The sequence below is a fragment of the Impatiens glandulifera genome, chromosome 9 (assembly GCF_907164915.1).
Source record: "Impatiens glandulifera chromosome 9, dImpGla2.1, whole genome shotgun sequence".
NCBI classification, from domain to species: domain Eukaryota; kingdom Viridiplantae; phylum Streptophyta; class Magnoliopsida; order Ericales; family Balsaminaceae; genus Impatiens; species Impatiens glandulifera.
In genome coordinates this window covers 29,429,834-29,456,581 of record NC_061870.1, presented here as the reverse complement: position 1 = coordinate 29,456,581, position 26,748 = coordinate 29,429,834, and the positions used below count along the sequence as shown (strand labels likewise).

Genomic DNA, 26,748 nt, shown 5'->3' with positions numbered 1-26,748 from the left:
CGAAGAAACAAATTTTTAGCAACACTTAATGCAATTAAAAGTCGTACAGTCACAAGTTTTGTCACCTAAACAAAACTTTGATAAAAATCAATGTCATTTATTTTATTATATCCTTTGACAACTAACCGAGCTTTAAATTTGTCGATTGTACCATCTGGATTTAATTTGGTTTTATAAATCCACTTGTTGCCAATAGTCTTTTTACCATGTGGAAGAGTGGTAATTTCCCAAGTTTTATTGGCTTTCAAGACTCGAATTTCATCATTCTAAGCTTTGATCTAATCAGAATTAAGAGATGCTTCTTTGTATGTTTTTGGTTCACAAACATTTGAAATGTTAGATAGAAAATATTTATAAATAGTATCTGTGTAATTAGAAATAAAAGGAAATGTTGGTGGAAGCATGTGATTTGTGTAGTCATTGTATAAATAATCATATAGTCATCAAACCAGTGAGGCTTATTTCGAGATCTTATTCCTTTTCTAGGAACAAAACTAGTTGGTTGAACCTGTTCTTGATTAGGTAGATTAATATTAGGATCATTAACTTGATTTTTCATAGAGGCATCAAGTTGAATTTCATCAAAAGTATCAAAATCATAAAAAATATCAAACTCATCAGAACCAAAACAAGGTGAATTCTCATTATTATTAAAGAAATGCTCTAGAGAATCCAAGTCATCTTGTGATTTTAAAACTCCAGATTGATCAAATGGAAAAATATTCTCAAAAAAATGAACATCTCTAGAAGTTATAATTTTTTTCTGAATTCATTTCATAAACTATATAACATTTTTTATCAAGAGGATATCCCAAAAAAAATACATTTTTTACCTCTAGGTTCAAATTTACCTTTATAAGGTTGAATATTTACTATGTAACAAAGACAACCAAATGTTCGCATATAGCTATAGTCAACCTCATTGTTGGTAATGAAGGAAAATGGTATTTTCCAATTGAGAACACTACTAGGTAACTTATTAATGAGATGAGTAGCCAATAATAGAGAAAATGGCCAAAATTTAATAGGCAAGTTTGATTGAAGTATTAAGGATCTTCCCATTTGAGTAAGGTGTCTATGTTTACGCTCCACAACTTCATTTTGTTGTGGAGTGTAAACACATGAGGTTTGATGTTGAATGCCAAGATTAGAAAAAAGTTCAAAATATTTTGAATTAATAAATTAAGATCCATTATCACTACGAATAATTTTAACATATTTTTCATATTGAGTTTTAACCTTATTAAAAAATGATTTTATTGTACTAAAAACAATTGTTTTATAAGAAAACATAAAACTCCATGTAGTTATACTATAATTGTCTACAATTGTTAACATCTATGGAGTATTGATAATTGAAGACTCTTTGTATGGTCCCCATAAATCAATGTGAATTAATTCAAAAATTGAGTTAGTTTTGGATTGACTACTATAAAAGGTGATCTAGTCATTTTAGAAAGAGGGCAAACGTCACAATGTTTAAGTTCATGTTTTATATTTGGAAATATTTTTTGTAAACCTTATGAGAAGGATGACCAAGTCTTTGATGTAATCTTTGATGTAATGTATTACAATCAACTTGAACTGAAAATGAAAACTTTTTATTGATAGTAGTCATAGACTGCTGCTCATTACAAAGTTTATAAAATGAAAGTTTTTCATTTGCATTAATAGAAGTTGTCATACTACATTGCTTACAAAAGGAATAATTGATTTTTGTTTTGACAAAATGATCACCATTGAAATCATCCAGATCATTTTCAAAATAGTACTTGTTCGTCCTAATCCCCTTTCCTAATATTAAATCTTTCTTAAGGTTCTGAAAACACAATATGTTGAAGAAAAACAACATTTAACGTTATCTAATTCTAATAATTGTGCAACAGATATAAAGTTGTATTTAAAATTTGAAGAAAACATAACATTTTTTAGGTGCAGATGTTTATTTAAAACAACTGTACCTATTTATGTAATTATCTTTTTACTTCCATCTGATAAAAATAATTCTAATGGTTTAACAATTGCATGAATATTATTCATAAGTTTTCTATTATTGCAAATATGAGCATTAGCTCCAGAATTAATAATACAAGTTATACTAAAATTATCAACATAATTAAGATTCATACTAAAATTTAATGTAATGTTAGAATTTTTACCTGCTTGAAATTTCAAGTTATTTTTCTCATTTTCTTTCATATTTTTCATGAAAGCTCGGAACATCTTAAAATCATCAGCAGTTATATTGTCGGGGTTGTTGTTGACATGATATAGAGTGTTGACAGTATTCACAAATGTTTTCTTCCTTTTCTTTTTTGATTGTTTAAACCATTCTAGATAGCCAATAAATTTGAAACAACCTTCTTGAATATGCCCATTCAATCCACAATGTTTGCAAACTGTATTTTTGTAAGGATTTTGAGAAATTTTATTTGTCTGTTCTAACCTTATTGTTCCTTACTTGACCAGTAGTCATTATTTTTTCAACAGCAAGAGCCACACTTTTATCAAAATCAAGATTTTTATTCTCTTCATTTCTGATGTGGAGAGCACTAAAACTCTCTGTTTTATTTTCATCAATTTCTCGTTTCATCTCAACATTCAAAAGCATAATATACGCTTTATAAACCGTAGGATATGGATCAACAACATGGATTTGATCAATGATGTGCTCATAAAGATCATTGAGTCCCATCAGAAATTGAAGCAATTTGTCATCTTCATCATTTTGAGCAGCATGCTCTCTGCATTTTTTGTTTTGACAGTAGAATGTTGATTTTAAACCTTTTGAGTCATCCCATAAAAGTTTGATATTGGAGTAATACCTTTCTAGAGTTAGAGAACCCTGTTTATATTTGTGATTTCATTTTTTACTCCAAATCTTCTAGGGTAGTTGTTGCAATTGAGAACCCTCATGACATCATTGTTCAATCTGCAATTATTGGTTGTACTCCTGAAACATTTCCTTCCATTTCCTAACTAGATTTAGACATAATTCAGTGAGCCACGTCTTCTAATCACGACTGATCCCATAACTAACCATTAACATACCTGACTAATCATGTAACTAACCGTGAACATACCTAACTAAATCATAACTAACCATCAATATACCAACAGTTAATAATTTGTTATGGTTGGATAATGTAAGAACATCAGAATTTGAAGGCTTTATTTTCAGTGCAGAATCCAATTATATGGGAAAAAAGGATTAAAAAGTTAAGAGTCTAGCGACAACTTAAAGATTGTCACTTTTGATATAAACCTAATAGATATATCAAATAGTTTGAAAACAACATTGCATAGGTCAAATTTGAATATTAGGTATTGTACATACTCTCTTTTGATAGACTTTTATTTTTTATTATGTTAGAGTTTGGATTTCGAGGAATGTGTCTCCTTAATATTTCCCACAATCCTGGGTCTTTTTTTAGTGGTTCAAATTTTGTTAGGAATGAGATTGCTCTCTATGTTTTGCAGGTCTCATCTGTTTCCATCAATCTTGATAGCCCTTTAATTTCATTCATATAGATTTGCAACGTGTTCTATAAATAGGAATGCACAACATATAATGAAGTCATGTAATATGAGGTTTGTTATTTTTGTATTGTATTTATGGTACTTACTTATATTTGGAGTTTGTTTTCTTTAATTATTGTCTGATGTAAAAAGTAGATTATTAAGATTATTTTTTTAAAAATGATTCCATCTTTTCTGCTAACGTATTCTATGACTACTCTTCTTCTCTTGAATCTTTTCTTGCATGTATAAACGACTCAAATTGTTTTTCATTTAGTGTCGTAATATGTTCTTAATCTTTCTTTTGATATGCAGTCGTGACCCTGTATCATTTTCAACCACGTCTCTTCCTCCCAAATCTTTTTTAATTATAATCTAAAGAAGTATTGAACACTAGAATTTGTCCTTCAACTCATTTATTTACCCTTTATATATTTTGGTGAATTGTCTTATTAGCATTTCCCACAAAGACCAATCATAAAACTCTTATTTTTTTTTTTGCAGTATGATGCATTTGACATTGGCTTCATAACAACAGATGATTTCACCAATGCCGACATTCTAGAGGCGACTTATCCTGCAGTTGCAAAGAGGTTATATACACAGTGATTGGAGTTCTGATCCTGCAATTCCTGTTGTTACTGGTTTTCTTGGAAAGGTTCTTCATGATGGCTGACTGATTTACTTAGAAGTGTTTGATTAGTTCACTACCTTGCATGAATTGCAATTTAATCCATTCTGCAATTACTATGTTTCTCAGAGATAAATGGCTATTATCTTAGAGAGAGAGGGAGCAGACACTTTGCAAAGTTAGTAAGAGCCTAAGAGGTGACATGAAAGAATGGCCCCTGTTATTTTTGTTAGCGTACCCAAACGACCCATTTGATTTTTAAACCCGGAATGCAACCAAATTTCAAACTTTGGGGTACTTGAATGTAAACATGCACACAACTTCTGAAAATACAGGGTAGAGCTTGGTCAAATTTTGAGTTAATTCAAGTTATTTTTTTGCGAGAAAATGGTAATTCAAGTTTTAGTCATCCCTAGTATGTTATTTTGTTCATTTGAATGCAACATGTCTACTTTAGGTCATTTCTAATTCTGATGCAGAAAGAGACAGTAAAAGAGTGTTATAATACCATGCAAAATCTGATTTTTTTTATGTTGAATATTTATAGATAATCTAATCATGTATACTTCAGGTATGGAAGGATGTTGATGGTGTCTTAACATGTGATCCCAATATAATATACAAGGGCACAACCAGTTCCATATCTTAATTACATTTGACGAGGCTGCAGAACTTGCTTATTTTGGTGCACAGGTATCATTATCTATTGCTTGTTCACTCAATTTCACCTAAGTAGACGATAATGTAATAGTTGAAACTGCATTAAGATGGATAGGTTGATTGACATACATGTGACCGCAGCCATTTGATTGTGCAAATTTGTAGCATTAGTTAGAGCCTTCATTATATGTCACATAATTTGTTCTCCTAATAGTTCGTCAGCTAAACGTAAATAATGTGAAGTAGCGCATTGTGAGTTGTGTTGACTACTTTGTTCCAGATTTCACTTTGATTAATAATACATTCTAAACCTACTTTCAAAGCTCTTTATCACTTTTCTAATTGGAATCAGTTTTCTTTTTCCATCATTGTCTGTTCACATCAGTTACAATCCTAGTCAAGTGCAGAACATTCACATATGCTCAAATATTTATCTACTTTTAACAGGTCCTGCATCTACAGTCCATGAGACCAGCAAGGGAAGGAGATATTCCTGTTAGAGTTAAAAATTCTTACAACCCAAAAGCCCCAGGGACCCTCATCACCAAAAAAAGAGATATGAATAAGGTTGTTGCATCACATCTGACTAAAATACTGGTTAAGAATGTAGTAATTTATTCCCATTGTAAATACTTGACAGGCATTGTTAACTAGCATTGTCTTGAAACGAAATGTTACCATGTTGGATATCGTGAGCACCCGAATGCTTGGTCAATATATATGGCTTTCTTGCCAAGGTAAACAAACTTATTTTTTGGACTTATTTGTTGATATATATTTATTTCTTCTTACAGGTATTCTCCATCTTTGAGGATTTGGGCATATCTGTGGATGTTGTAGCAACAAGTGAAGTCTGGATTTCTTTATCTTTAGATCCATCAAAGCTCTGGAGCAGAGAATTGATTAAACAGGCAAGCATATGATAATCTTGGTTTATTTTCCACTTATATATTAGATAGATTATTATTATCATGTCATAAAGTTAGCCTCCTTCAGGGAAAAAATCTTGATCTCAAAATTAATTTTTTATTACCATGTCAAATTTGTGTTTGATGCCTAGCCTGTTTGTTTATGTGTGGGTCAGATATCTGATTATATTGTATGATTTTCTTTGGTAAGGAAATTGATCATGTTCTGGACGAGCTTGAAAAGATTGCAGTTGTGAATCTTCTTCAACATAGATCAATCATATCTCTCATAATCAATGTCCAGAGAAGCTCACTTATACTAGAGAAGGTCTTCTCATTAATACCAATCAAAATTTACATGAAATCTCGATTTTATACCTTTAAAGCTCAACGTGACCTTTTCTTTGTCTCTGTTTTTTGGTAGGCATTTCATGTTCTTCACACCAATGACATTAATGTCCAGATGATTTCTCAGGGTGCATCCAAGGTATATAATTTTATTTTATTTTTGTCTTTCAATAACATCAAATGAATATTTATCCATCTGTCATATGGAAGGCTCCTTTTTAGGTATTCATGTAAAAAAGTAGTTGATTTTTTTTTTTTTTTTTGTTGTTGTTGGACATGTCATGTGAACATCTAGTTGATAGTAAACGATAGTGAAGCAGAGCAGTGCGTGAGGGTTATTCACTCTGACTTCTTTGAGAATGACGACGTACCTCAACATGGTTTCGAAACACAATATGAGGAAAAGAACTTGTGCTGATATCAATAAACGAGTGTTGATTTGGTTCATCACTCACGATGTGTAACTGTTGCGATAACACAAAATAAGTTATTGTACTGTTAAATGGAAATCTCAATTAATATTGTTAACAATAATTAGTAAGAAAACACGGACATGATTAATATTAATTTTGGTTCCTATAATTTATTTATTTTGTAATAAAAAAATATTTACTTTTTAAACATTTTAAAACTAAATAAACTGACTCCCAATTTGGTTTTAAATTTTCTTAAAAATAATTTATTCTTACATAATAAAGTAAGAAATAACTGCCGGGTTCTTACAATCCTATTTTGTTTCTCTATAAATTCAGTACACACTGTTAGAGGTTGTTTGATATTGGATTTTTATTGTTTTAAAAAAAATTTTGTCACATTATTAATTAAAATATTTTTCTATCTATTTTTATTAAATTTAAATTTTAAATATAAAAAAATACTTTGATAATTCATTTTATAAAAATTCCATATATATACATATTTAATTAAATCATATTTTTCAAAAAATTTCGTAAAAATCTTCAAACAAAACTTAAAAATTTAAAATGTATTAATATATAATAATAAAATATATATTTTTAAAAATAAAAGATATTTATTGGTCTGATTTGTTTCATAAAAATGTATAATTATCCAGCACATTGTAACATTTGGAGAGAAATTTATTTTATTTGGAAAAGTTTTTCGTGAGCAATCTATATTCATTGTGAAGATGATTCTTCGACCAATTTTTGGGACGACAGTTGATGTAGTGTCAAAATCTAGCTACGACGTATCCTGAGCTTGCTTCCATTGTTATATGTAGAAATGCTACAATTAAGAACATGTTTGATCATCGATCTAGTGGTTACGCTAGCCAAATTAGATATAAAAAGAGATTAAACATTATGAAGAGTTCGTCTCATAATAGAATTTTATTTTTAGTAAGACGCAAATAAGTGCCCCACCAACGTAGCTCAGTGATAAGAGTCGGTTTAAAAGATCAAAATGTCATAGATTCGATTCAATCTGGAAGCATTTTGAGTTTAAGCGGAGAACCATGGTTGTGGGGTGTCATGTTAGGTCTCCTTTAATTCCAAAAAAAACAAGTGTCCCCATCTAAACAAGATGTTATGCGGTGAAAATAGACGAATAGTTTTCATGTAGAGCATTTTACAAGTTGTTCGTTAAGATGAGTTCATATAATTTTTGTTGGGAAAAACTTTTGGAGTCAAAAATTTCATCAAATATCTCGTTTTTTGGATGAAGCGTTATTCACGGTGCAATTCTTACGGATGATATGTGCATGAAAAAATGTTGTATTATAGTTAGTCGTATGTGTCACGAGGAGGTTGAATCAACAACTCATTTACTTTTGCATTGTCGAGAGATGACTAGTATCTGAAATATTTTGTGGAATATCACTAGGATTCATTGGGTGATGCCCGAGTCTTTGGACGGTTATTGAGAAAATTGAATTGATGCGGCTAATATGGTAGACCTAAATTTGAGTTACCATCCTAATTATTTCTTAGAGGACTATCTAGTTAGAGAGAAATCGTCAAACTTTCACTTATCGTAACCATCTAATCGTATTATTCATAATGTTATTATTATGATAGAGTCCGTCGGAAAGTGAATCATTATTATTGAGGACTTACAAGCTCAATAATGTATTGACTAATATTTTTTTAATTTTTAGATTTTGTTTTAGTTTTTTATTTTTATTTATTTTATTTTCATGTCATGTTTTTGTTGTTATATTCAAATATTTTTTATTTTTTATTTTTAATATATATATATATATATGATTTTTTTTAATAATTAAGTAATATAATTAAAGAAAAATAATTTAATAATATTAAATAATATTAAAATTATTGAAATAATTCCAATGGAATAAGAACCTATCATCAACCATAAAGTTAATGACAATTGATGCTTAAAGTATTACCAAATATAATAATAATTTTATTGATGGTATGTTTGATAATTATGAAATTAGAATTAGTGTATAATTTTTGTTTTTAGTAGATAATTTAAAATTAAAATTATAATTATAATAGAATTCAAATAAATATAATTTTATAATTTTAAATTCTACTCCTCTTAGTTCAAAATTATAATTTTAATATATTTTCCAAACAAAATATGTTATTGAAGCAAAATATATATATAATATTGAAACCAAATTCTAGACAAAACTATTATAATAGGTCGAATCAAACTAATATTTTAATAATATATATAATATATTAAATTATTTTTATTATATTTTTTTCAAATATAATAATTGAATTATAATTTATCGTTATTTTTTATGGAGTAAAATTTCTATATCCATTCAAATTTCAATCATTAAAAATCACTAGCATTTAGCCCGTGCATTTGCACGAGTAATAATATAAAAAACTGTGAAAAAAATTACGGATAACATTTTTAATTTTATTTTTAACCGTTTTAAATTTATGGGTGGGTCAACACATAATCCGACCCAAGTATCCATTTACTCAACATTATTATATATTAGTTAGTTAAAAAGTTGAACTTATATTAATGTTAAAACGTCCCGCGTTTATCAAATTTGGTGTTGAATTTAAAATATAAAGTCTTTGTAGCCTAGTTGGTTAAAGAGTTGTACTTGTTTTGTTAGGTTGCAAGTTCGAAACATACCTCTAGCATTTTTAATTTTATTTTTAACCGTTTTAAATTTAAAAACGGGTAAACCCACAATCCGACCCAAGTATCCAAATTAACCACAGCTCTCGACCCGGCAATCCGGACACTTTAAAAATTAAGCATCATTATATATATATAGATTACAATTTCAATCATTAAAACATAACCTTAGATCTTGTAATGATTCTCTTTTATCATTAGTGTCTAGATTGACTTGTAAAAAAGGTAAACATTAATAGAATATAACAAATCATATGAATGAATGTGAAACAACTAAGCATTTTTTACTACATGTCCATTATCAATCATACATGTAATTTTTATCTATTTGTTCAACAATATCCTAATATCATTAGTTTATTTCTTTAAGTTTGTGATAAAACAAAATTAAAAATCAAGAACTCGAGTTTCAACTATTCTAAGACAATGAAATAGTGCAAGAGCCCAGAATCGGCCCCGAGTTTTGGGTTGCCCCAGCCCCCGTTAGAAAAAAGTTCGATATTTTTTGTTGCCCTAGGTTGAGTTAAAAAAATTTAATAAAAAATGTTTTTGGTGAGGTTTGAACCCATAACCAAAATAAAAGTTTTAATTTTTTTTTATCTAGAAACACTAGACTACAATATCTTATGTTCAAAATTACAATATATTTAATTAAAACCTTACAATTTTTAATAAATAGGCTGCCCTTGGGAATGGGCTGCCCTAGCCCGAGGGCTTGCCGGGCTTACCCCAGGGCCGGCCCTGCAAAAGCTCAAAGGGAGTTTCAAAACATACCAAGACAATGACATTGCATACAAATAACCTATTGATAAGCCTTATATATAAGCAATCACTTAAGGAATATTGTTGAAGACGAGTAATATGTTGATCAAAGGAAGAAGAAGACAAGGAACCTTGGCGGCGCAAATTGAGCCCAAAATGTATCGAAATTTTAGGGTTACAAAAAGCCTAAATTTAATTTTTTGGGCTCCGTGAAAATTGACAAGGTATTTTTTTGTCATTTTTTATCTTAAAATATTTCAAACTGATAAAATGCCCAACAAATAAAACACATAAAATATATTGGGCCTAAGAAAGAAAAAGAAAAACGCGTAATCTATTCTCGGCTTCGATTTGTAAACCCTAATTCATTTGAAGTCGAGCCTATATATTCAGTCCCTCGACCCTCTCCCTCTTTCATCTCGGAGGCGGCGCTCTTATCTCATTTATTTTTTAACAAGTATTTTGTCTCTTGACTCTCTCCCTCTTTCGTCTGGGAGACGGTCTCATCTTGTTTCTTCTTCCCTCGACTCTCTCACTCTTTCGTTTGGGAGACAGTCTTATCTCATTTTTTCTTTCTCTCTCCCTCTTTCGTCTGGGGGCGGTCTTATCTCGTTTATTCTTTAACAAATCTTCGGTCCCTCGACTCTCTCCCCATCTGGGAGGCGATCTTATCTCGTTTATTCTTTAACAAATCTTCGGTCCCTCGACTCTTTCCCCGTCTGGGAGGCGGTCTTATCTCATTTCTTCTTTAACTAACAATTTCTTCATGTTAAAGGTAATTTTGATATTCTCTTCTCCTACTTTTAAGATCAGAATCTTAACTAAATCACTCTTTGAAAAAATAATTTGTCATGAGCTTTCATATCGAGTTTGATCGGATGGATAAACACAATTTTTTTCTCATGTGAGCATGTGATGTAATCTTTATTAATCTGATTCTATCATAATAGTTTTTTTTTGTTTTGAATGCAGGAGGCTATAACAATTACTTCAACTTAAAGCGTTTTAAGTGAGAATCGATTAACGACACTAGTATCTTAAGAATCGAACTGTGCGGTAATCTTTGTTAATTTGATCCTATCATAATAGTTTTAATATATTTATTATACAGTTTTATTGAATATATTTAATTTAATTTTAAAAAAATTATTGTTGCAGGAACAATACATTTTCTATATTCGATAAAACTTTGAATCTTGAAATCAAATCAAATCAAATCAAATCAAAGTTTCCGCATTAAAACTACAAGGTTAAGATCTTGTATAGATTACATTGAAATGTTCAATTTCCTTGATATAAAATTGATTTTCTTCATCATAGATCTACCCATATTCGTTACTCTATGATACATTAATTGTTTTCATTGATCTAGTTACAAGTGAATCAACATGAAGGTCCCTATGGATGAGCACAATAAAACATCTTCTTCTTGTTCAGGTAGATATCATTCACATTGACTTTAAATTAATATAGGAGGGTTGTTTGTTCCCGATTTCTCTACTCTTCTTATTTCCTCTCATAGTGAAGGGCAAAATCGTAATTTTTAATCTTTTTTAACTGTTTTGCCCTCTTCTTGTGAGAGGGAATAAGAGTGTGGAGAGATTTCGGAAATAAAGGATCATTCCCCGTGTTTGATGTTGTCTCCAAATTTTTAAATTGATAAATTATTTGTAGATTAATTAGTCTTGCCTTTATGAAAAATAATACATTATAGTTTTTTTTAATAATTTATAGGTTTTTATAAAATTCTTATTTTTTATATTCATCATGTTATTTAACCCAAAAAATAAAAATAAATTGTAATTTGAAAGATTTTATGTAATCTACAAATTTTGATAAAAAAAAATATTTTTTATCCACTTTTAACTTTTTTATTATTTTTAAAATATTTTAAAAATTATTTTAATTAAATATAAACAAAATCTATTTTATATTTTACTTTAATAAATTTTAAAAATTATTGTGATAATAACTATGACAAATTAATTTTAAAATGGTAAATAATCTAAGTTAACAAAATTTTATAATTTGAAAGAATTTATGTAATATGATTTACAAATTTAATTAATAAAATAATTATTTTTATCCACTTTTTACTTATTTATTTTTCAAATATTTTAAAAATTATTTTAATTAAATATAAACATAATCTATTTTATTTTTTACTTTAATAAATTTTACAAATTATTGTGATAATATTATGACAATATTTTTCTTAAAATGGTAAATTATCTAAATTAACAAAATTTTATAATTTTTTGAAAGAATTTATGTAATATGATTTACAAATTTAATTAATAAAAAAATTATTTCTTTCTTATCTTTTTATCTAATTTTTACTAAAGTATATTTAATAATTTTAATTATACTTTTTTAATAAATAAAAAATTAAAAAGTTAACTTTTTTGTGACCGTTATATTAATATGATTTTTTTTTTAAGATTGTAATAATTTTTGCATTGGTCAAAAATTCAAAAAGAATTATTGTAATATAACATAATCTATAAATTTGGTAAAAAAGTTATATTTTTATTTATTTATTTATATTTTACTTAAACAACTTTTAATTATAAATTTCATAATAAATTCAAACAAATCTCCTTTAACTTTTTATAATTTATATTACTTTTCTAAATCTAAAGATTATTTTTTAAATTTAGACCTAGAGATTTTTTTTCTAAATATGGATCTATATAAATGGAAAATAAATCTATCTAATATATAAATAGAAAATAAATTATAAGAGGAGGCTAACTTTATGACATGATAATAATAATCTATCTAATATATAAATGGAAAATAAATATCTAGGTCTAAATTTATATTCATCATGTTATTTAACAAAAAAATAAAATAATAATAATAATAATAAAATAAAAAAATTGTAATCTGAAAGATTTTATGTAATTTACCAAGTATATAACGGTCACAAAAACAGTGAAATTTTTATCCACTTTTAACTTTTTTATTCATTTTTTAATATTTAAAGTTATGTAAAAAAATTATATAAAAAAATAAAAAAAATTATAATCTAAACGATTTTATGTAATCTAAAAGGTTTACATAGAATGAGTTGTGCTTGAAAATACATGTACAGAAAGGAAGGAGAACGGAGAGAAATATATATACAACTAAATTATAAAATAAAAAAATAAAACAATATGTTTTTGTCCATATTTAGAAAATTATCTCTAGGTCTAAATTTAGAAAATAATCTTTATAAATAATAAAAAGTAAAAGGAAATTTATTTGAATTAATTCAAACAAATCTACTTTAATTTTTTTATTATTTATATTACTTTTCTAGAAAAAAATCTAAAGATTATTTTCTAAATTTAGACTAGAGATTTTTTTCTAAATACGGAGAAAAATATATTAATTTTTAATTTTTTTTATAATTTATTTATATATATATATATATCCCTCCGTTCTCCTTCATTTCAGTACTTGTATTTTCAAGCACAATTCATTCTCTGTTTTTTCTTTCTCTCATTCACAGTTCAATCGAATTTCCTTTTCACTTTCTTTGCAAAAATGTCTGGAAGAATTGAAGGACGCGGAGGTCTAAGAGGTCAATTTGACCGCACTGATCAGCCTTTACCGCAAGCCGGACGTGGACGCTTCGGAGGAGGAAGAGGTCAATCAGACCGCACCGATCAACCTTTACCGCAAGCGGGACGTGGACTTGGACGCGTCGGAGGAGGAAGAGGTTACGGTACTCCTAGTGGCGGACCCAGAAATATTTTCTCGGGGGGGCCAAATACATAGTAACGTAGCATTTTTTTGGCGATCAAATAAATGCATTTTTTTAATTAAAACTTTACTCGGTAATTACATAAAAATACTAACAAGCACAATTACTAAATTATTCTTTTCCATGAGTCGGTACAAAAGAAGGCAAAATCTCTTCATTACGTTGACTATACTAATTAATCAATTCAAAAAAAATACCTTTTGTTGATGAACTATTTGACTCGTCATGTCCTCGAAAAGGTAATCCTTGCCTCAATAGAAAGCGTGTTACATCAAACATTGTCGTTAAACGGGTGCGATAATTTATTTCTATATCACGGCCATGTGTACGTAAAACGTTTCTCATGCTATGTCTTTGATCTTGAAATGATTCAAATTGAATTTTAGCTTCATTATGACAACTATTTGAAGTTCCCATATGTCGATTGAATCTTTCTAATGCCCTTTTCCAATTTTTATACTCATCTACTATAAAGGTATCATCTACGTTTTCTCTATTTAAAAGTTTAAAAAGATAACACTAAAAACAAAATAATGCATCTTTTGATATGCTATATTCTAACCATGTATATTTGATCAGTAACATTAGACTCATTAGTTAGGCTCATTAATTGATTGAGAAAGCTTAGATTGGTCATGTGATGTAAAAGTAAAATAAATAACTAAAAATAAATATGTGTTATAACCTAGACCCCTAAATAAAATCTAACAAATACATGTATTTATTGTAATAGTTTAAAACTAATTTAAAATTAAGAAATACAAAATAATATTTTACCTTTATATTTAATTAAATTATTATTTTACCCTTATATTTATATAAATTATTATTTTAATCTTTAATTTATAAGTAATTTGTATTATTAATTATATTGAAATTAATAAAATATATATATATATATATATAATTATAATATAAATGTAGTTTTAAAATAAATAATAATCTTATATGATTTTCATTATTTTATATATAATTCTTTATATTTTAAATTATATAAATAAATCTTATTTATATATTAATTAAAATTTATGTATTATTATAAATATTGTATCTTAGAAAATATTATTGGTATAAAATAAAATATTAATAATAATTATTTTAATAAAATTATATTTGAAATTAGAATACTATAATTATGAATTAGTTTTTTTTTTATTTTTTATAAAAGAAATTGTTAGTTTACTAAAAATAAAATGTGAGAGGCAAGGTTTGATCACCTGACCTCTAATATGGATTTCAACTCCAAAACCAGCAAGACAAAACCTTATTAGATAAATATATATATTTATAAAATATCTTAAAACTTTTATGGTTGGGGAGGCCCCCAGGCCCCCTTGTAGGTCCGCCACTGGGTACTCCTTACAATGTTGCGGCAGTGCCTCTACCAGCATCTCGAACTCCATCCGGTTATGGTCCATACCGCTCATACGTACCTGTATTGTCGTCTGCCTCTTCTTCATCTGCAGATTCCTTAGCTGCAGATGTGGAAATGAAGCTTAACTTAGCTTCCTCTTCAAGAGTTGTTGAATCGGATTTCCATCCGTCTTAGACTCTGCAAAAGTTGTCTCCTGTTTTTGAGACTCGGTCTCTTACACCTTTGACCGCGACAACCAGACTGCCTTATAGACCAGGTTTCGGTAGAGCCGATAAGAAGATCTCAATCCGAACCAACCATTTTCCAGTTCAATCAACTGGACGCGACGTATTTCATTACGATGTGAGTGTATATTATTTGATCGGCTCTTATCAATTGTTGTTCATGTGTTTGTTTTGTTTATTTAATCATTTCAAATAAAATGTACAGGTCACAATTACTCCAGAGGTGACATTGAAGAAAGTACGCAGAGACGTCATTAATACTTTGATCGACTCTTACATGGAGAAGTATCTGGGAAATCGGTTACCGGCATATGATGGCAGCAAAAGCATTTACAGTTTGGGGACTTCCCGGTGAAACTACTTAAAAAAGATGGAATTACAAGATGACTTTTTAGTGTTTAACATTGCTTAATCTTCCACTTTACTTATTTGATTTGACTTGAAATTAACAATGGATCTTTCTCGAAGCAGGAAGGAGCGTCAGTTCGAAGTGGCAATTAAGTTCGCTTCTAAAGTTGATCTGTATCAACTTCAAGCGTTCTTACATAGGAAGCAAGGGAATCTTCCACACGAGACATTGCAAACTCTTGAGATAGTTCTCCGAGCAACTCCTTCGGTTATGTAAGAAGATCATTTTATGCTTCAATTCATTTCCTTTATCACAATGTGCTTTTTCTTTTGTTTACCAAATTAAAATACATTTTTTTTTGCAGGTATACCGTTGTTAGAAGGTCATTCTTTTCAGAGATGAAGGTAAACGACAAACATTCTTCAGTTGCTGCTTGTCATATTGCCAGAAATTTCTGGTTCGTACCGTAATATTTCGAAGAATTATTTTAGTTAAGTGTATATGTTGTGCAAACCTCCTAACTAACATTGTTGTTCTTACAGGGATCATTAAAAAGGTCTGTGAGACAGAATTGGGCATTGTCTCTCAATGCTGCCAGCCTAGGCAAGTTCTTAAGAGGACTTTGCCGTATCTTGAAAATGTCACTCTGAAGATTAACGTGAAGGTTGGTTTTAACTTTTATAATGTTGTTAGAAAAGAAAGACAAGCTCTCAATTGAGTTGATAATATTATTTCAGTCATTCATTTATCTAGCTAATTGAATGTTTCTTAATCTCAGGCTGGAGGACGCAACACCGTGCTTGCGAGTGCGTTAGACAGAAAATTGGATTTTGTCTCGGATATGCCCACCATCATCTTTGGCGCTGATGTCACTCATCCTGCTTCAGGAGAGGATTCAAGTTGTTCAATTGCAGCGGTAAGATGTGTTGAAAATAGTTTGATTTTGTTTCTATCTACTATTATTGGGTTGTTAAAATGTTGGTTTATATTTTCAGGTGGTTGTTTCGATGGACTGGCCTGAGGTAACCACTTACAAAGGACTGGTCTCTACTCAAAGGCATAGAGAGGAAATCATCAGTGACCTCTATAAAGTGGTTGATGATCCTATAAGGGGGAGAGTTAAAAGTGGGATGATCAGGTAAAAAAATATTTACATACATATTTTTCTCCCTTCTTTTTTTTGTGGAAGTAAAAAATATTTTGTTTGATTTTTGGGACTTTGCAGGGAGCTGTTGATTTCGTTTAATCAGTCCACTGGTCATAAACCATATAGAATAATATTCTACAGGTGAAAATTGTATCTGCTCTTGCATTGTGCATTTTTGTGCTTAAATTAAGTTACTAATAATATATGTTGTTTAAATGCAGAGACGGTGTAAGCGATGGGCAATTCAGCCATGTTTTGCTCTATGAGATTGATGCAATTCGGAAGGTAGTTTTTACTTTTAATATGACTATATATATATGTGTGTGTTTGTTGTTTTGTTTTGTATTGGTATTGTGAGTTGAAAATTACATGTTTGGTGCAGGCATGTTCTTCTCTAGGAGAAAATTACCTACCGAGGATCACATTTGTGGTTGTGCAGAAGAGGCATCACACTCGCCTCTTCCCAATGACTCATGGAGACAGACATTCAACCGACCAGAGTGGAAATATTTTGCCAGGTAATATTATTGATTGTGGTTTGTAATTGGTAATGGGTTGGATGATGTAAATACTAAATCTGATTGATTGGATCTTCATATGTAGGTACGGTTGTTGATACCAAGATTTGCCATGTAAGAGAGTTTGACTTCTTCCTATGCAGTCATTCGGGTATCCAGGTAACTACTAAAAAAATTGATTAGATATTTTTATTGGTTGAATAAGAAACAAGCGCTAACAAACTGAAACAGGGAACAAGCCGGCCAACACATTACCATGTGTTGTTTGATGAGAATAACTTCAGTGCAGATGCATTGCAAGGACTCACTAACAGCTTGTGTTACACGTAAGTAGTGACTTAATCTTTAACCTATATTGTTGTAATTACGTAATACTAATTAATCGGGTGTTTCTTTCCAGCTATGCAAGATGCACTAGATCGGTGTTTATAGGTTTGTCCTTCTAGCTAACTCAACAACTAACTTTATTTTTTATGATCAATCATTCTTCTTATGGTTTGGTTTCTTTGATGTGCAGTTCCTCCTGCTTACTATGCTCATCTTGCTGCATCGAGGGCACGCTATTATGTAGAAGGTTATGTGGAAGGTGGTGTAGAAGGTGATGTGGAAGGAGATGGAGTTGATGCTGAATCCACTAGTGTCAGAGTAAATACAAGGGAAGGGGATGCAGTTGTTAGGCCTTTGCCCAATGTTATGGATAATGTAAAGCAATTTATGTTTTATTGTTGAACAACATTGTAATAAGATTTTTGTTTTAATATTAGGGTTTTTTTTGTTGTTGTTGTTAAAGTATTAAATTGTGGGTAGTTTAGATATGAAAGTTTTAGGTGTTAAAAGTTTTTTATAGTTTTTATGGGATTTTTTAGAAAGATTGTAACAATTTCATAACCTATTTTAGGGATAAATATTGTTATAAAAGTTATGTTTACAGTTAATTTTTACATGTTAAGATCATTGAAGATATTTGTCAATTACATTACATTTTAATAGTATCTATTATATGCTTCAGTATTTAGTTTGGAGTGTCACTGTCTTTTTCACTAAGGTTTTGGATTGCCGAATTCCGGAAGTCATCTAACTTCTATAATGGATTAGCGATCCTTGATCCGCAGACGCTGGGTGACACGGCTACGGAAGTCATCTCACAACTAACTTAAGTTAGACTTAGTCTCTGATTTGAGTACTTGCTTCAAAGACTATATTCACCTATCCATCTTCATGTTCCGTCTAATGATGAAAATGGACGGTTACAGTAGTAATATTAACTCTATAACCGGCATCAGGGTTATCCGGAAAAGGATTCTGAAGTTTGAGACTGACGACTCGACAGCTCTTCTCGTCGCATTCAACACCTTCCCACTTGCAGAAGTCGACACCGACAACCCAATATGAGAGCCTGCCGGAGGGATCATCAAGACCATCTTTGAAGGAAGGAAGTGCATTTCTCTCAATATGTAAACAACTAGCTGCGTTAATGACAACAGAGCATAGAAAATTGCAGCAAATGAATAGTAGTAGAGAGAAGTCTATAAGAATTTTGAAATTGGCCATGATTCTTCTTGAAAGGTAGAACCTTGATTGATCTGTTTTTAAGCTGATATAAAAAACATGTAAAATCAGCTTAGTCACTTAATTTTGTATTGTTTATACTGCTAACTAATATATGAGATTTTGTGTGAACTTACTCATAGGTGATGTGAGTTTAGATCGATAAAGCTCATATATATTTCTTGTTATTATATGTTTGAGTTATTATTCTTGTTGTTTCTATTGAGTTATATTGTGAAAAATAAATTGTCGAAAATTCAATGATAATACAATACCAAAGATCTTCCTTTAAGCACATGTGTCGGTCCAAACATCACAGAAGTTTGGAGGCTATGCGGAAAAAAAATGTTATTATTTTTTATTTATTTTTTGTTTTTAATGATATATTGCGAAGATTAATAATTTTGTATTATATTAAACATAAAAGTTGATTAAAATATGGTATTTTATTTTTATAAAAAAATTTAGGGACATAAGATTGAAGGTTATAAAGCTATTGGTTGTCTTACCCTATAATCGTCGTTGCTTACACATTGTTCGGTGAGTGTTAACTGACTCAAATCTTTCCTGATTTTTGATGTTGTTCTCCTTTTAATCGGTGCTCACAGTTCTTATTTGCACCTTCAACGTTCAATCTCCATTCTTATTTTACTAGTCTATTCTATTTTATCAGCTCAATAGTTTTGATGAAATAAGCTTAACTTAAGAAGAGAAAAACTGAAATTTTACAAATGAAAAGTGGTAGTTCATACATTTTATCATTCGTCTTTATTTGACATAAAAAGAAATATAGTTCTTAAACTAATGTTTAAGAATTAGTCCTTTTATAATAAAATAATATTAATTAATTTAAAAAACCTATTTTTCCTTTTTTATGCTTTTTCAATAAATCAATTTGTATAAATTATAATTATTATTCTTTTCAAAAAGTCAATAAAACTAATCTAGAGTAAATTGTTTCCTAGAACATATAGGAGCTCCATAACTTATGGACAACGTCTTTGTATTTGTTTAGTATTAAACAGAACAAATACAAACATATTGGCACATATTGAGTTTTATTTTTATGTAAGGAGAATAATTTCAATCTACTATCATTATTATTATTATTTGATTAAAAAATATTATTTTTAACATTTTAAGTTTATAATACTAACAATATTTTTAACATTTCATTGTATAATAAAAATTTTTACTCATTCTTTTTTTTCTTTTATTATTATTATTTTTTTTTAACATAAATTTGTTTAATCAGCAATTACATAAATTAAATAAAAATCAAATAACTTACAAACTATCGCATATATTTTTTAAAAATAATAAATAATTATATGACTTTATATTATTAGATATGTTTTAGCTAATAATTTTTTTTCTCAATTCTTTTATTTATTTTAATTAAAAATTAAAATTATATATTGACAAAATCTCATAGAAACTGCTTTATTTATATATATTTATTTTCAAAAAAATTGTTTTATTTAATTAATATTTATATATATATAATATTAATTATTATATATTATTAAAAATTTAAATTAAATAAGTAAATTAAACCAAAAAAGAATCAAATTTGAAGTTATTGTAATTCAAGGAGAAAACTAAACTTAAATTAGGCTGCTTTGATAACTCAAAAGAAAAATGAGATTATCAATTAAATTCCCAAGAAAGCTAAGCCAAGAATCTTGTACCATATGGATAGAAGAGAATAAAAAAATTAATTAAATTGAAACATTTTATTTTTCCTCAAAATCAAAACTCTCCTCTTTCTTTCTCCTTTTTTTTTCATTCTCTTTATTTCTCCTTTGTTTCATTTCCCCTAGACCCACCAAACCCATCGACAATTTTCTTCTTTCATTTTCATCGACTTTTCTTCTGATCGATCGAAATGGTAAAACTTCTTCTGTTTATGAAACGTTTCATTTTTTCCCAAAACCAAAACCCCACGACAATCTCTCTTTTTATCTTTCGTTTCATTTTCTCAAAACTCAATCAACTGACGATCTTACTGAAACGTTTAATCGACTTCTTCTCTTCTGATCGATCAAAATGGTAAGTCTTTTTTCTTTCCTTCATTTATCTCCCGTTCAAAATGATTTTCATATCAATATTTATGTTTAACGTTTATGGTTTAGTTGTTGAATAGATTTAGATTAGGGTTGTAAAAAATTTGGATATCAATATTCTATTTTAGCTATATTTTTGGTTTAGCTGTTGAATCGATTTGGATTAGGGTTGTAAAATATTTGGATATCAATATTTTGGGTTTAGCTGCAGAAACGATTTTGAATATGGTTGTAAAAAGGTGATTTTGATATTTTAGCGATTAGGGTTTAGCGTAGAAACATTTTTTATATCAATATTATGTTTAGCGATTAGGGTTTAGCTGCAGAAACAATTTCGATTAGGGTTGTAAAAAAGAGTCCCGAAACCACTATTTCTGGTCCCGAAACCAACATTTCTGGTCCCGATACCAACATTTCTAGTTCCGAAACTAACATTTCTGATCCCGAAACTACATTTTCTGGTCTTGAAACCACCTTTTATGATCCCTAAACCAGTATTTCTAGTCCCAAATCAGCATTTCTAGTCCCAAAATTACATTTTCTGGTCCCGAAACCAACATTCTGGTCTCGAAACCACTTTTTCTAGTCCCAAAACTAGCATTTCTGGTCCCGAAACCAGTATTTCTAGTCCCGAAACCAACTTTTTTTAGTCCTGAAATCAATTTTTCTGGTCCTGAAACCACCATTTTTAGTACCGAAACTACCTTTTATGGTCCCGAAACCACAATTTCTGGTCTTGAAACCACCTTTTCTGGTCTTGAAATCACAATTTTTTGGTCCCAAAACCAACATTTCGGGGTCATTTTTTGTCTCAAAATCACCATTTTAGAATGATTTCGGGGCCCAAAATTGTTATTTCGGACACCAAAATGGTTATTTCAGACTCCGAAATGGTTTCTATATGATATTTTATGGCTAGTTTATTTCTTTTTTAAACCAATGATCTTATTATAATGTTAATTTGATTTGTAGGTCATGTATGAAAAACCAGATCTTATTGATCAAGTTAATGAAGAAATTAGATTATTTGAGATCTCTCAAAATGTATAATAGGTTGTATTTTAAATGTTCTATAAAGGACAAATTATAACATTGTAAATAAAGTTTTTAATTATGTAAATTTCTAGTATAACAATATTGCTTCAACTATTTTTGGTTTTCTAGTCTTCATTATAATGTTTCAGATTAAAAATATTCAAAAAAGTGTTTCTACATAGCATAAATCAAACAAATATATTATTTTAAAATAATTTAAATAATCCTACATCAAACAAGTCTTTATAAAAAAAAAACTAATGAGTTTTCAATTAAGGTGTACTAAAGCTAAATTTTGTAAAAGACACCGACTTTTCTTTCCCATATTTTTCAGAGGAGTACGCGCGTTGACGCTTTTTCATATCACATTTCTTTTCCATAAAGATAATTTTTTCTTTACTCTCTCCATTAATGGACTTCTTATGATCTCTATAACTAATGACATTTTTGTCCATATAATTCATTATTCATTCATTTGTATTAGAGATTTTGTATAGAAAAAGAGCAATAAAAAGACAATCAAGTTTACTGAAATTCTTTGAGCAAAAATTATATATATATGCATATTCTTTACAATAAACCAACAACACAACTCAAATGTAATTTATTCTTCAGACCTCTCCAATAGATCATTGTTATTCTTCACTGTCTACACCGGAGAAAAGACAGTTAACTGCAAAAATATGAAATAACCATAAAAGTTCTTATAGAAACCATTTCGGGGCCTAAAATCACCTCACAAACTTTGGGACAAAAAATCACCCCAAAATGTTGGTTTCGGGATTAAAAATAGTGGTTTCGGGATCAGAAATATTGGTTTCAGGATCAAAAATAGTGGTTTTGGGATCAGAAATAGTGGTTTCAGAACTAAAAATGGTGATTTCGGGACCAGAAATGATAGTTTCGAAACCACAAAAGGTGATTTTAAGACCAAAAAATGTGATTTCAGGACCAGAAATGGTGATTTTGGGACCAAAAAAGATGATTACGAGATTAGAAAGGATGGTTACGAGACTAAAAAGAATGGTTACGAACTAGAAAGGATGGTTTCGAGACCAAAAATGGTGGTTTCAAAACTAGAAATGGTGGTTTTAGGAATGAAAGAGTGGGTTTTGATTTTAGGGGAAATGAAACGTTTCAATTTATTTTTTTTTATTTTTTTTTTTGAGATTCGTGGCTTAATTTTCGTTGATTTATCAATTCTCAACTAAAAAATACATGGTCCACGACTCGTCTAAAGAATAAATCAACCACATGGTTTTTTTGGTTCACACAGGTTCGAACAACTTGTAATCTTAAAGTCACTATCCTCTATTAAGGAGGTACAAAGTATAACATATTTGGTATAAATTATAAGAAGGTATAAAATAATATAATTTATATAGACTATTATTGTTTGGTTGGAAGTATAAGATATTATATAGGTTTACATTTTTTGTTTGGTAGAGAGTATAAAATTTAAGTATAAGAATAAAATAATATTTTTAATTTTTTATCTTTGTTAATTATTTTTAATTAAACTTATTGATATTTTAATATTATTTAAAATTTATTTTAATTACTATAAATATTAAATATTATATCAAATAAATAAATAATAATATAATTATTTAAATTAATAATAATATATAAAAATAAATATTCAGTATTATTTCATAATTTTGTTTAAAATATGAATGATAATATATATATACTTTTATTAAAGAGTTATATATTATTATTTATATATATATTTTTTAAATTATTGAACTAACAGCTAAAAGAGATTTCAATTATAATTAATAATAATATTATTATTATTTTTATATTATTAATTATAAAATAAATGTTAATATTTTTTTATAAAAATAAATAAAATTTTAAATTTTTTTATATTTTAAATATTAAAATTTATAAAATAAGTTCATTTAAAAAAAAGTAATATAAACTAAAATTGAAAATAATAAAAGCTTAATAATTAAACTTTAATGAAAAATTAAAAAAATTAATTAATGTTAATATTAAAAAATAGGATTAAGAAATATTAAAAATAAATTAAAATCTTAATATTTTATTGTAAAGTGTGTAAGGTATTACTATTTTATACCTTTTTAAGGTATAAATTATACCTAAATTTTACTATAGATATAAAATAAATTCAACCAAACACTTATAATTTACTATTGAAATAATTATACTATCCCAAGGTAGCGTTTGGTTGGTGGTACAAATTATATAAGGTATAAGTTATATAGAGGTATAAATTGTAATGAGTTATAAATAATATAGGGTAGTATAAATTGTATAGATTATTAATGTTTGGTATAAATTATAAGAAATGGTATAAGTTGTATATGGTTTATAATTTTGTGTTTGGTATATAGTATAAGAATGTAGTATAAGTTATATAATTATTAATTTAAAATGTTAATTATTATTATTATTATTTTATATTTATTTATATTATAAATAATATTTTTTATTATTATAAATTATTATACTATTATTTAATAATTAATATAAATTTAATTAACATATAAAAAATTAATTATAATATAAACAATAAATTATTATGTTTATTTAATTTAAATATTATTAATAATTGTAATAAAATAAAAATATTATTTATAATATAAGTAAATATAGAAAATAATAATTAATAAAATTATAATTATAAAAATAAATAAATATTTTTTAATTAAAAATTTGAATTATTTAAAAAATATCAATATTAAAAATAATTATATATAATAATAATATTATTATTAAAATTAAATAAAATATATTATATATATTATATAATATAGTATTAATAAAGAGTATAATGAGAAATTAAAAATTAAATAAAATAAGAATAGTGTTGTACCTAGGGGACTAGTTATTATTTTATAACAAATATGATGTACAAATTATATAGGGTATAAATTTATACCAATAGTAAAAATGTAAAAAACACCTCCAAACACAGTCAATCGCCATGAAACCAAGTCATTGAATGAATGTAAAGTATGAGGAATGAAATAATTGTCAATGTAACATCATTTACTGAACCTCTAGTCAATGGCATAACTAATACGCCTAAAGAGGTTCACCCAAAAACGATGGTTTTTCTATTCCCTGATTTTGTTGTTAATGCCAACAAGCTTGCAATAGAAACTGTAAGCCTCTTGCTTCCATCAGGGTTTGTGGGTTCCATTACCCACAATCTATCAAACATAAAACATAAAACAAATAATAAAGAAACACATGACCTAAGTAAGAACCAGCAAAAGAAGCCGCATAATGAATGAGTTGGAGAAGATGAATTGCATTGTTTGATTTATATATAAGAAGGGTTTGGAGCGGCGGCGACTCAATTCTTGCTTGCGGCTGTCTAGGGTTTTTATTACTCTTTCATTTGGGCTCCATTAGATTCTTTGGGCTGGACTTTGGTAAATCATAAACTCTATTGCTTGGGCTTTTAAAATAAATAAATAAAATGGTATATATGTTTTTATTTTTTCTAAATTTGTTAGGTATCATATGAGTTTATTTGAATAATTCATTCAATTATTTCAGTACTTTGTTTATTAAAGATTGATAAAAAAAATATAATGGGTATTAAGAAATATATTAACATACTTTTTTTTAACAAATTGATAAATTAGATAGGAGGATAATTAATTTGTTTGAAATTATTTAATAATATCAACTTAACAAGTAGTCTATTTATTAAATAGAAAAATTAGTTATTACATGTTAAAAAAGACTTGAAAACATAGACAACAATAAGAATATTACTAATAACAACAAAACAAACTAAACCGAACTAATATAAATTCGGTAGTATTCAGTTTCCTCATAAAGGCTGGATATTCACCTCCTTTTGCTGTTAGGCTAGAAGAGAAGATGATGGGATGATATTTTATAAGCACAATATTTGTCGTCTTATATTTTTTCGTTTAACACTCTAAGTATATAACTCGTAAATTTACTCAACCAATTTAACTAGATGAGCATAATTTGTCGTTAGACGGACTCGAAATCAAAACTTTAAAAAGTCTGGGTATTCACTTCTTTTTGTAGTTAGGCTGGGAGAGGGATCATGATATGTTATGATAAGCATAAGATTTGTCATCTCATTTTTTTTTTTTTTAACACTCTTAAGATGAGGATTGATTGTTTGTTTCTAATTCTCAGTGTGTTGTTTATTATATATCAAATTTGCTTGCATTCATTCTCAGTAACCAAATGAGAGGTAATAATTGAATTCAAAGGTGCTTTACATTTGTTCATTGAAGAATGTTCGTAGTTGATATTTCTCTTACACGTGTTTTTTTTCTTCTTCATGTTTTTATGAATTTTGTACCATTTTAATTTCTTATATCACCCACATTGATAAAACCTAATAAAAATAATTTTCATCAAAATGCCTCAAAAGTCTGTTTAATTTGTTTTAACTTACTCTTATCTTATTTTCATTTTAATAAAATTCAAAGTTATAATCACCCTCAAATAACTTGATCAATGTTTGATATTTGTATAAATACTAAATTTGTGTATGTTTTGCTTATCATTTATTATATATATAAGTATAACAACTTTATTTCGAGCGAAGATATTATACGTTATCAATTTCGAAACAATTCTAACATATAAGAAGTTTATCCAATTTTGATAGGTTATTCATACCATTTATATTTCAATATGTCTAAAGTACTCTAATATATTAAAAAAAATCACTAAATCAATCACAATATAATCAATATTTTGATATTATTTTTGAAGGACCTGTTACTTTAACAGAATTCCATAATTTAATATAAAGAAAAAATGACAAATAAATTTGG

The 26,748-nt window shown here is 27.9% G+C and overlaps 1 non-coding gene and 2 pseudogenes across 1 annotated transcript; 2 read left to right on the top strand and 1 right to left on the bottom strand.

The window, feature by feature from the left end:
- Window positions 1-3,390: 3,390 nt before the first annotated feature.
- LOC124916171 lies at window positions 3,391-6,484 on the top strand (annotated as a pseudogene).
- Window positions 6,485-13,458: 6,974 nt separating this feature from the next.
- On the top strand, window positions 13,459-18,020 carry LOC124916168 (annotated as a pseudogene).
- Window positions 18,021-24,947: 6,927 nt separating this feature from the next.
- On the bottom strand, window positions 24,948-25,045 carry LOC124916905. The gene has a single exon (XR_007096979.1). It is a non-coding gene; the product is annotated as a small nucleolar RNA snoR74 (small nucleolar RNA).
- Between the last annotated feature and the right edge of the window lie 1,703 nt (window positions 25,046-26,748).